This window comes from Nicotiana sylvestris, chromosome 5 (genome assembly GCF_000393655.2).
Source record: "Nicotiana sylvestris chromosome 5, ASM39365v2, whole genome shotgun sequence".
Taxonomy (NCBI): Eukaryota; Viridiplantae; Streptophyta; class Magnoliopsida; order Solanales; family Solanaceae; genus Nicotiana; species Nicotiana sylvestris.
The window spans coordinates 44979624-44992982 of NC_091061.1; positions in this window are offsets into that span (position 1 = coordinate 44979624).

A 13359-nucleotide genomic window follows, 5' to 3' on the forward strand; every position below is an offset into this window, starting at 1 on the left:
AACCTAGGGGGGGTCTCGTCTTGTGATGTGATTAGGTCTAGGGTAGGGGTTTGGGGTCAGGCGGGTCGGGTCTAATTTTTTGGGCTGAGTAGGAAAATTTGGGCCTGATTTGGGTACAAGAATTAGCCCAATATCCAATTAAACTTTTTTAATTTCTTTTTTTCTTATTTCTTTTTCTTTTTAATCTTTTTTTTAATTAAGAAAAAAAAACTAAATCAAATTCCTAAATTAGTCTAAATTATAAAATTAAGCTAATTATCTAATTATAATATATTTAACAATTACTTGATCCTCAATTAAAAGAGAGAAATTACTAATCTAAAGATTAAACAGTAAAATGTAAAAATGAGTCATTTTTGTGATTTTTATTTTTAATAAAGCAATTAATTAACTAATTAACCCTAAAAATATAAAACAAAAATCTAAATGCAATGCATGGTGCTTTTGACATTTTTTATGATTTTTAATAAAAATTAAACGTGCACAAAAATGCAAACAATTAATAAAATCCTACAAAAATTATATAAAATATCAAATAATCGGAAAAATCTATTTTCTTTAATTTTATAGGAGTATTTCATATAGGGCAAAATTATGTGCTCACACACATATGCCCATAACAATAACTCTATTCATAATAGTTGCCCATAATCAAATATAGCACCGACGAATAACCTCATCTCAACTAAAACCTCGTTTAGACCTTCATAACGCTGACAACGATGCAAGAAACATAAGGATCTCATAACCATTCACCCGAATCGACAAGTCACATCTAATGCCACCTGGGCACACACCTTGCAAGCTAAAACCCAATAAACACTGCATGAATATGACAAAATATACAAGAAAACACATGAGAGAACTATCAAACAAGCCCGACAGGCACAACTCCCTATCAGTACCATACTTACGAATCAATTCCTTAAGGGATGATCAAAACATATGAATTAATCACAAAGATCTCACCCTAATATAACTTCACTGCGGCACGCAGCCTGATTCAAACATATCATACCACTTGAAAATGCGAGGACCCCATCCTCACCTTTGAATTACAAGTAGTATACACATCATACCAACTGAAACCTTCCACTAATTCAATTCCGCTAACAAAGTCACAACATATAAGCAGAGTACAAATTCATGAAACTCACCCATATATGAAGCAAGATAAGAGGAATCACCCTGATAAGCATAACCAAATCAAAATAAGAATGATGCTCCTTTACAACAATCTAAATCATACCTGTAGCAACGTAATATGGTGTAGCAACCTTAGCCCTACCATAGAAAGCATATCAACCGGCCGAGCATCCCCTTCTTGGGCGCCCTCTACTCATTTGACCTACACCTTTAGCTGGCGGTGCAGGGATAGCAGCAACAAGAGCAGAACTCATAGCTTGAATACCCTGCTATGACACATTTGTCTGGATTCTGGGACAATCTCTTACCATGTGGCTGGTATTTCCACACTCAAAGCAACCCCTTTGCTAGCGTGGCTGTGGAAGTTGTCTGGTGCAGGTACTATGAGACCCATGGGTATCTGAAACAACGTGCAAAGCCTAAAGTGAAAATTGAACTGGCTGACCCACAAACCTATACCATATTGTACCTTGCCTCCGAAATAAGGACCAATAGTTTCTCCCGGTCTACGAGGCCTCTTAGCCTCCTGACCTGTCATGACCCAAAAAAGGTCGTCACTTGTTTCAAAATGAAATTTTATGTTTTAAGGCCTTAAAACCTCTTTTAGCATCACCTTGATTTGCGTGCGTAGTCTGGACGCATAGCCGAAAAGCCTATATGTGAAAATCTGTGAAAATAATAAATTTTGACTATAAAATGAATTAATTTGACTTCGGTCAATGTTTTAGGTAGACGGATTCGGACCCATGATTGGACGGTCTCGGAGGGTCCGTAGGAAAATTGGGACTTGGGCGTATGCCCAGAATCAAATTCCGAGGTCCCAAACCCGAGAAATGAATTTTTGAAGAAAATTATTTTCTGAAATTGTTTAAAGGATTTGGAAATGAATTTTGATTAGAACATGTTGGTATTGGACTCGTATTTCGGTTCCGGCGCCCGGTACAGGTCTTATATGTGATTTAAGATAATTCTATGAAGTTTGGTAAGAAACGGAATCCGTTTGACGTGATTCGGACCTTAAATGGAAAATTTGATGTTTAAAGAAGTTTTGAGAAATTTCATTGATCTTGAGGTTTAATTCGATGTTCATGATGTTATTTTGGTGATTTTATTACACGAATAAGTCCGTAGGATATTTTTTAGGTTGTTTGTATATTTGGGTTGGAGCCTCGAGGGCTCGGGTGAGTTTTGGATAGGCCACGGGGTGCACTTTGAACTTAGAAAAATTACAGGTTTTTCAGCTGTACATAGCACTGGCTTGCAAATGCGATGTCGCAAATGCGAGCGGCTTGTCGCAATTGTAAAAGAAGCCCAGGCCAGCTCCCTCTCGCAAATGCGAGGTTATCCTCGCAAATGCGAAGTTTCCCATTTGGCCAGTGCTCGCAAATGCGATGCGGTAGTCACAATTCCCAAGTCGCAAATGCGACATTATTTTCGCAAATGGAAAGTCCAGCAATTATGAAGGGTTCGCAAATGCAAGCCCTGTTTCGCATTTCCCAGTCTAGCAGAGGTCGGGGTTCGCAATTGCGAACCCCTGTTCGCATTTCCCATACCTGCGACCTTCAACTTTATACTTAGATGATTTTAAACCCATTTTTCATATCCTCCCAAAACATAAACACCCTAGGACAATTTTTCAAAGACTTCTTCTTCTCCAAATCAATTGTAAGTCGTTTTTAACTAGTTTTCTTTAATCATTAACATCTTTTAACACGATTTCAACTTAAAATCAATGATTTTCATGGGGGAGATTGGGTGTTTTGGGTAGAACCTAAGTTTTTCAAAATTAGGGATTTGGACCTCGATTTGAGGTCCAATTTCAAAACAAATTATATATTTGGGTTCGTGGGGGAATGGATAATCCGGATTCGGTTCGAACCTCGGGTTTTGACCATGTGGGCCCGGGGGTGCTTTTTGAATTTTTGGGTAAAACTTTAGAAAACTCATTTTCATGCATTGGGGTTGATTCATTTAGCATTTATTGATGTAATTAAGTAACTTGTGACTAGATATTAGGGGTGGGCATTCGGTTGGTTCGGTTCGGTTTGAAGAAATTCGGTTCGGTTATTCGGTTTTCGGTTTTGTAAAAGTAGTAACCGAAACCGAACTGAAATAAGTTCGGTTCAGTTCGGTTATTCTAATTTCGGTTCGGTTTTCAGTTTGAACATTATCATATTGGACTCCTTCTATGTAATAATACGACTGGCGAATTTGTTGATTTTTCCCAAAACTTCAAAATTGTTGGAAATATTGTGTTTATAGAAAAAAAATAGACTAAACTTTGCACACTTTATGGATCATAAAATTCAAACATAGTGTAAATTACAACTCTGTGTGAAATTCTCTCGGTATCTATCACATATGCTATGGAAGTTTTAATAGACTGAAAGTCGTTAAGATTGAAAAGTTGATGGACTTACTTAATTGGGTTAAGTCTTTGATAGATTGGACCTAATAGTATTAATTTATTACCTATGGGCTTAGCCTATATATAACTTAAAGAACATATATGTTAATAATTCGGTTTTTCGGTTAACTGAACTAAAAAACTTAATAACTGAAAAACTGAAAATTTAAAATTTTAAACCGAAACCGACCGAACAAATCGAATAACCGAAACCGAAAAAAAAATCGGTTCGGTCGGTTTATTCGGTTCCGACCGAAATATGCCCACCCCTACTAGATACGAGCGAATTGGTGGTGGAATCAAGGGGTAAAGCTATAATTGAATCATGAATTATTTCTGTGGCATCGAGGTAAGTGTTTGGTCTAACCTTAGCTTGAGGGATTATGAGTTGTGTCTTATTTTCTACATGTTAATTATGAGGTATGACGTATAGACATGGTGACAAGTATCTATGTGTTGGTGTCAAGCATGCCCGTGAGTCTTGTATTATAATTGTTATGACTCCATTGTGGTTTATTGCGCTTCATATGTTATTATCACCATTGTTCCCTTGCCGGGATGTTTGTTTGATATTAATGATCCCTTGTCGAGATGATTGTTTTGATAGTATTGTTCCCTTGCCGGGATGTTTGTTTGATATTATTGTTCCCTTGCCGGGATGTCGTTGAAATATCATTGTTTTCTTGCCGGGAAGTTGTTATATTGCTCTTGTTCCCTTGTCGGGATTCCTTGTGATTATTGTTGGCTTTTAAATGGGAGCGGGTGGTACGCCTACCACAAGATTAATAAAATAGGAGCAGGTAGTACGTCTACCACAAGATATAGTGAAATGGGAGCGGGTGGTACACCTACCACAAGATATAATGAAATGGGAGCGGGTGGTACGCCTACCACAAGATATAATGAAATGGGAATGGGTGGTACGCCTACCACAAGATAAATTAAAAGGGAGCGGGTGGTATACCTACCACAAGATAAATGAAATGGGAGCGGGTGGTACGTTTACCACGAGATAAGTGAAATGGGAGCAGGTGGCACGCCTGCCACGAGATACATGAAATGGGAGTGGGTGGCACGCTTGCCACAAGATATGAGAAATGGGATCGGGTTGCACTCCTTCAACAAGATGTGAAATAAAAGTGAAATCTGCCTTTGTTTTCCTTATCCTTGTTAGTAGTTGGACTTTGGTTCCCTATAATTCTCTTGACATTCTGTTTTTACCTGTTATTCCCCAAAGCATGTTTCCCCCTCCAATCTTTAATTGGTTATTTTGTTTTACTTTCCGTTGTATATTATATATAACTGCACATGTTTGTTTGGTAGTCTGGTCCTAGTGTCGTCACTACTTCGCCAAGGTTAGGCTAGACATTTACCAGCACATGGGGTCGATTGTGCTGATACTACACACTGCACTATGTGCAGATCCTAGAGCAGCTCTTGGACCGTAGTTGGAGGCTACCTTCAGTCCATGCAGAGATCTAAGGTAGACCTGCAGGCATCCGCAGGCCCTGGCATCTCCTCTATCTTTTATTTTCTGTTTCATCTTTTTCGCTTCAAAAATAGTGTATTTATCTTTTCTTCAGACTTTATATGTAGTAAATCTTAGACCGTCTGTGACACTGTGACACCAGATTTTGGGTGATTAAGGCTTGAGTAATTGTATTATACATAGATTTCAGATATTTTATTGATGTCTTCCACTTTAATTTAAAGTTCCACTGTTTATACGTTATCGCCTTATATTTGTGAAAAAGAAAAAAATTGGACAATGAAGCAAGTAGTTAAAGAATTGGCTTGCCTAGATCACATTAGTAGGCGCCATCACGACTCTTGAGGGTGAGAAATCCAGGTCGTGACAAGTTGGTATCAAAGCTTTAGGTTACATGGGTCTCATAGTTTACAGACAAGCTTAGTAGAGCTTGAGGGATCGGTACAGAGACGTCTGTATTTATCCCTAGAGGCTATAGAGTTAGGAAAAACTTCACATTTATTCTTTCCTATCGTGCGGTTTGGGCTCTCAATGCTAATTTAAATTCTACTTTGTTCTTTCACAGATGGCGAGAACATGCGCTTCCTTATCCACTGACTAGCAGCCCGAGCCCCCAGCAGCAGCTCCCACGAGGGGCAGAGGCCGAGGCCATGCTAGAGGCTGAGGTAGGGGCAAAGCTCAGCCTAGAGAAACAGTACCCACAGCGGAGCCTCAGGTTGATTTTGATGATGAGGTTCCGGCCCCAGCAATTCCGGTGGGCCCAGCTCAGGTCCTAGAGGGTTTTATTGCCACCCCAGTTTTTCAGGATGCTCTGGTCCGACTAGTGGGCCTCATGGAGAGTGTCACCTGAGCAGGCTGCTTCCTGTAGCACTAGCCATCTCTCAGGCTGTAGGAGGAGCCCAGACTCCTGCTACTCGCACTCCAGAGTAGGTAGCTCCCCAGATTCAGACTCTAGCGGTTCAGCCAGTTGGAGCAGTTCAGCCGGGTATGGTAGCTCAGATCGGTAATGGAGCGGCTATGTCTGCTGATGCTTTGTGGAGGTTGGATAGGTTCACGAAGCTCTTCACTACTACTTTTAGCGGTGCATCTACTGACGATCCCCAGGATTATTTAGACGGCTGTCATGAGGATCTCAGGAACATGGGGATAGTTGAGACTAATGGGGTCGATTTTGCCACTTTTCACTTATCTAGATCCGCCAGGACTTGGTGGAGGGATTTTTGTTTGGCTAGCCCAACCGGATTGCCAGCTTTGACTTGGGAGCAGTTTACTCAGCTATTTATTGAGAAATATCTACACATCACTCAGAGAGAGGCCTATCAGAGGCAGTTTGAGCGTCTCCAGCAGGGTTCTATGACTGTTACCCAGTATGAGACCAGATTCATCGACCTAGCTCGTCATACCCTTGTCATACTTCCCACCGAAAGAGAGAGGGTGAGAAGGTTCATTAATGGACTTATTCAGCCAATTCGTCTTCAGATGGCTAGGGAAACTGGGAGTGAGATATCTTTCCAGGAGACGACCAATGTGGCCTGGAGAGTTGAGATGGTTCTGTCACAGGGAGGTGGTCATGGGTTGGACAATAGGCCTCATCATTCAGGTAGATTCAGTGGTACCTCGTCTGGAGGTAGGGATTCATATGGTAGGGGCCATCCTCCCAGGCCCTTTCAGGTAGCACTTCAGGTTTCTCACGGTGCTTCGGGTGGCCACGATTCTCAGATGCAGTATTCTGATCAGCACTCTTATAGTGCACCACCAGCTCCTATCAGTACACTGCCGCTTCAGAGTTTCCAGGGTCGTCAGCCCCAACAACCGAGGGCTTGTTTTGCTTGTGGCGACACGAGGCACATTGCTAGGTAATTCCCTCGAGCATCGAGTAGCCCTCAGTATTAGGGTTCTCGTGCCATGGTTCAGGCAGTGAGTGTTCCAAAGCCCGCCCAGCCAGCTAGAGGTGGGGGTAGAGGTGCTAGAGGTGGAGGTAGAGGTATTAGAGGTGGAGCTCAGGCTGCTAGAGGTGGAGGCCAGCCAGCAGCAGGCCATCCCAGAGATGTAGTTCAGGGTAGTGGGGCCCAACCTTAATGTTATGCTCTTCCAGCCAGGCCCGAGGCTGAGGCTTTTGATGCAGTTATTACAGGTATGGTTCTGGTTTATGATAGAGATGCTTCAGTGTTGTTTGATCCAGGGTATACATACTTGTATGTGTCATCTTATTTTGCACCGTATCTGGTCATACCTAGTGATTCTTTGAGTGTTCCTGTTTATGTGTCTATACCGGTGGGTGATTCTATTGTGGTAGATCGAGTCCATCATTCTTGTATAGTTGTGATTGGAGGTCTTGAGACTCGTGTAGATTTGCTTCTTTTGGACATGGTCGATTTTGATGTCATATTAGGGATGGACTGGTTATCACATTACCATGCTATCTTAGACTGTCATGCCAAGACTGTGACCTTAGCCTTACCGGGTTTACCTTGTTTAGAGTGAAGAGTGACTCCTGGTCATTCTACCCATAGTGTTATTTCTTATGTGAAGGCTCCGCATATGGTCGAGAAGGGGTGTTTGGCCTATTTGGCATATGTTCGTGATTTTAGTATTGAGGTTCCTTCTATTGATTCTATGCTCATTGTTCGTGAGTTTCCTGAGGTATTTCCTTCAGACCTATCGGGTATGCCACCCGACAGGGATATTGACTTTTGCATTGATTTGGCTCCTGGCACTCAGCCCATTTTATCCCGTCGTATCATATGGCCCCGCCTGAGTTGAAAGAGTTGAAGAAGAAGTTGCAAGACTTGCTTAAGAAGGGTTTTATTAGGTCGAGTGGTTCTCCTTGGGGTGCACCAGTGTTGTTTGTTAAGAAGAAGGACGGATCGATGAGAATGTATATTGATTACCGGCAGTTGAACAAGGTTAAAATCAAGAATAAGTATCCATTGTTGAGGATTGATGATTTGTTTGATCAGCTTCAGGGTGTCAAGGTATTTTCGAAGATTGACTTGAGATCTGGCTACCATCAGTTGAGGATTAGGGCATCTGATGTCCCTAAGACAGCTTTCTGCACTCAGTAGAGGCATTATGAGTTCTTGGTATTGTCATTCGGGTTGACGAATGCCTCAACAGCTTTTATAGATTTGATGAATCGAGTGTTCAGGCCTTATTTGGACTCGTTCGTGATAGTCTTCATTGATGATATTTTGATCTATTTCCGTAGCCGGGAGGAGCACGAGCAACATCTTAGAGTGGTTCTTCAGACCTTGAGGGATAGTTAGTTATATGCTAAGTTCTCGAAGTGTGAGTTCTAGTTGAGTTCAGTTGCATTCTTGGGTCATGTTGTATCAGTAGAGGGTATTTAGGTTAATCCGAAGAAGATTGAGGTAGTCAAGAACTGGCCTAGACCAGCATCAGCTACAGAGATTTGAAGTTTCTTGGGATTGGCAGGCTACTATCATCGGTTAGTGGAGGGGTTCCCATCTATCGCAGCCCCGATGACCAGGTTGACCCAGAAGGGTGCCCAGTTCAGATGATCAAACGAGTGCGAGGCGAGCTTTCAGAAGATCAAGACAGCTCTGACTACGGCACCAGTGTTGGTTTTGCCCACGGGTTCAGGGCCTTATATAGTCTATTGTGATGCATCTCGTATTGGACTCGGTGCAGTGTTGATACAGGATGGCAAGGTCATTGCATATGCTTCACGATAGTTGAAGATTCATGAGAAAAACTATCTAGTTCATGATTTAGAGTTGGCAGCCATTGTTCACGCGTTGAAGATTTGGAGGCATTATCTGTATGGCATGGCATGTGAGGTGTTCACAGATCACAAGAGTCTTCACTATTTGTTCAAGCAAAAGGAGTTGAATTTGAGGTAGAGAAGGTGGTTGGAGTTGTTGAAAGTCTATGATATCACCATCTTATATCATCAGGGAAAGGCCAATGTGGTGGCCGATGCTTTGAGTAGGAAGTCTGCCAGTGGCAGTCTTGCTTATATTCCGGTCGGTGACATATCGCTTGCTTTGGATGTTCAGGCTTTGGCCATTCAGTTTGTAAGGTTGGATGTTTCTGAGTCCAACCATTTGTTAGCTTGCACAGTCGCTCGTTCTTCTTTATTAGAGCGTATTCGAGATCGACAGTATGATGATCCCCATTTGTGTGTCCTTAGAGACACGGTGCAGCACGGAGGTGCCAAGTAGGTTACCTTAGGTGATGATAGAGTTTTGAGATTGCAGGGCCGAGTTTGTGTGCCTAATGTGGATGGTCCTCGAGAGTTGATTTTAGAGGAGGCCCATAGCTCCCGGTACTCTATTCACCCGGGCATCGCTAATATGTATCAGGATTTGAGGCAACATTATTGGTGGTGGATAATGAAGAATGATATTGTTGCATATGTAGCTCGGTGTTTGAATTGCCAGCAGGTTAAGTACGAGCATTAGAGACCCGGTGGTTCATTTCAGAAGATTGAGATTCCTGAGTGGAAGTGGGAGCGTATCACTATGGACTTCGTTGTTAGTCTCCCACTGACTCAGAGGAAGTTCGATGCAGTGTGGGTTATTGTGGATAGGCTGACCAAGTCAGCGCATTTCATTCCTGTGGCAGTCTCCTATTCTTCCGAGAGGTTAGCTAAGATCTATATCCGGGAGATTGTTCGTCTTCATGGTGTGCCCGAGTCTATCATTTCGGACCGAGATACATAGTTTACCTCACGTTTCTGGAGAGCAGTTCAGCGAAAGTTGCGCACGCGGGTTGATTTGAGCACAACATTTCATCCTCACATGGACGGGCAGTCCGAAGGAACCATTCAGATTTTGGAGGATATGCTCCGAGCATGTGTCAATGATTTTGGAGGCTCGTGGGATCAGTTTTTGCCTTTAGCAGAGTTTGCCTACAACAACAACTACCAGTCGAGTATCCAGATGGCTCCTTATGAGGCTTTATATGGTAGGCGGTGTCGGTCTCCGGTTGGATGGTTTGAGCCGGGAGAGGCTCGATTATTGGGTACGGATCTGGTTCAGGATGCCTTGGACAAGGTCAGGATCATTCGGGATAGGCTTCGTACAACTCAGTCCATGCAAAAGAGTTATGCCGACCGCAAGGTTCATGATTTGGCATTCATGGTCGGTGAATGGGTATTGCTTCGAGTGTCGCCTATGAAGGGCGTAATGAGATTTGGGAAGAAGGGTAAGCTTAGCCCTAGGTTCATTGGCCCATTTGAGATTCTCGCTCGAGTGGGAGAGGTGGCTTATAGACTTGCATTGCCGCCGAGCTTATCAGTCGTGCATCTAGTGTTTCATGTGTCCATGCTTTGAAAGTATCACGGTGATCCATCCCACGTGTTAGATTTCAGCACTACCTAGTTGGACAAGGACTTGTCTTATGAGGAGGAGTCGGTAGCTATTCTAGACCGGCAGGTTCGTTAGTTGAGATCGAAGAGTTTTCCTTCTGTTCGTGTTTAGTGGAGAGGTCAGCCTCCTAAGGCATTGACCTAGGAGTTCGAGCCCGATATGCGGAGCCGTTATCCATATCTTTTCCCCGACTCAGGTACTTCCTTCTTCTATCCATTCGAGGATGAACGGTTGTTTTAAAGGTGGAGAATATGATGACCTAAAAAGGTCATCACTTGTTCCAAAATGAAATTATACATTTCGAGGCCTTAAAAACCTCTTTTAGCATCACTTCAATTTGCGTGCGCAATCCGAGCATGTAGCCGGAAAGCCTATATGTGAAAATATGTGAAAAATGATAAATTTTGACTATAAAATGAATTAATTTGACTTCGGTCAACTTTTTGGGTAAACGGAACCAGACCTGTAAATGGACGGTCCCGGAGGGTCCGTTGGAAAATATGGGACTTGGGCGTATGCCCGAAATCGAATTCCGAGGTCCCAAGCCCGAGAAATGAGTTTTTGAAGAAAATTATTTTCTGAAATTGTTTAAAGGATTTGGAAATGAATTTTGATTATAACATGTTGGTATCCGGCCCGTATTTTGGTTCCGGTGCCCGGTACAGGCCTTATATGTGATTTAAGATAATTCTGTGAAGTTTGGTAAGAAACGGAATCCGTTTGACGTGATTCGGACCTTAAATACAAAATTTGATGTTTAAAGAAGTTTTGAGAAATTTTATTGACCTTGAGGTTTAATTCGATGTTCATGATGTTATTTTGGTGATTTTATTACACGAATTAGTCCGTAGGATATTTTTAAGGTTGTGTGTATATTTGGGTTGGAGCCCCGAGGGCTCGAGTGAGTTTTGGATAGGTTACGGGATGCACTTTGAACTTAGAAAAATTGCAGGTTTTTTAGCTGTACATAGCAGGTCTGCAGGCTTCGCATTTGTGAATCCTGGCTCGCAAATGCGAGCGGCTTGTCACAATTACGAAAGAAGCCCAGGCCAGATCCCTCTCACAAATGCGAGGTTATCCTCGCAAATACGAAGTTTCCCATTTGGCCAGTGATCGCAAATGCTATGCGGTAGTCGCAATTCCCAAGTTGCAAATGCGACATTATTTTTGCAAATGCGAAAGCCCAGCATTTATGAAGGGTTCGCAAATGTGAGCCCTGTCTCTCATTTCCCATACCTGCGACCTGCAACTTTATACTTAGACGATTTTAAACCCATTTTTCATATCCTCTCAAAACATAAACACCCTAGGACAATTTTTCAAAGACTTCTTCTTCTCCAAATCAATTGTAAGTCGTTTTTAACTAGTTTTCTTCAATCATTAACATCTTTTAACATGATTTCAACTTAAAATCAATGATTTTCATAGGGGAAATTGGGTGTTTTGGGTAGAACCTAGGTTTTTCAAAATTGGGGATTTGGACCTTGATTTAAGGTCCGATTTCAAAACAAGTTTTATATTTGGGTTCGTGGGGGAATGGGTAATCAGGTTTTCGTTAGAACCTCGGGTTTTGACCATGTGGGCCCGGAGTGATTTTTGAGTTTTTGGGTAAAACTTTAGAAAACTCATTTTCATGCATTGGGGTTGATTCATTTAGCGTTTATTGATGTAATTAAGTAACTTGTGACTAGATACGAGCGAATTGGTGGTGGAATCAAGGGATAAAGCTATAGTTGAATCGTGAATTGTGTTCCTGGCATCGAGGTAAGTGTTTGGTCTAACCTTAGCTTGAGGGATTAGGAGTTGTGTCTTATTTGTTACATGTTAATTGTGGAGTACGACGTATAGGCATGGTGACGAGTATTTATGCGTTGGTGTCAAGCATGCTCGTGAGTCTTGTATTATAATTGTTATGACTCTGTTGTGGTTTATTGTGCTTCATATTTTATTATCACCATTGTTCCCTTGCCGGGATGTTTGTTTGATATTAATGATCCCTTGTCGAGATGTTTGTTTCGATAGTATTGTTCCCTTGCCAGGATGTTTGTTTGATATTATTGTTCCCTTTCCAGGATGTTGTTGAAATATCATTGTTCCCTTGCCGGGAAGTTGTTATATTGCTCTTGTTCCCTTGTCGGGATTCCTTGTGATTATTGTTGTCTTGTAAATGGGAGCGGGTAGTACGCCTACCATAAGATATAATGAAATGGGAGCGGGTGGTACGCCTACGACAAGATATAATGAAATGAGAGCGGGTGGTACGCCTACCACAAGATATAATGAAATGGGAGCGGGTGGTACGCCTATCACAAGATATAATAAAATGGGAGCGGGTGGTACACCTACCACACGATAAATGAAAATGGAGCGGGTGGTACGCCTACCACAAGATAAATGAAACGGGAGCGGGTGGTACGCCTACCACGAGATAAGTGATGAGCGGGTGGCACGCCTGCCACGAGATACATGAAATGGGAGCGGGTGGCACGCCTGCCACGAGATATGAGAAATAGGATCGGGTTGTACGCCTACAACAAGATGTGAAATGAAAGTGAAATCTGCATTTGTTTTCCTTATCCTTGTTAGTAGTTGGACTTTGGTTCCCTATAATTCTTTTGACATTCTGTTTTTACCTGTTATTCCCCAAAACATGTTTTCCCCTCCCATCTTTAATTGGTTATTCTACTTTACTTTTCGCTGTATATTATATATAACTGTACAGGTTTATTTGGTAGTCTGGTCCTAGCCTCGTCACTACTTCGGCGAGGTTAGGCTAGACACTTACTAGCGCATGGGGTTGGTTGTGCTGATACTACATTATACATTATGTGCAGATCCCGGAGCAGCTCTTGGACCGTAGTTGGAGGCTACCTTCAGTCCACGCGGAGATCCAAGGTAGACATACAGGCGTCCGCAGGCCTTGACGTCTCCTCTATCTTTTATTTTATGTTTCATCTTTTTCGCTTCTGGAACAGTGTATTGAT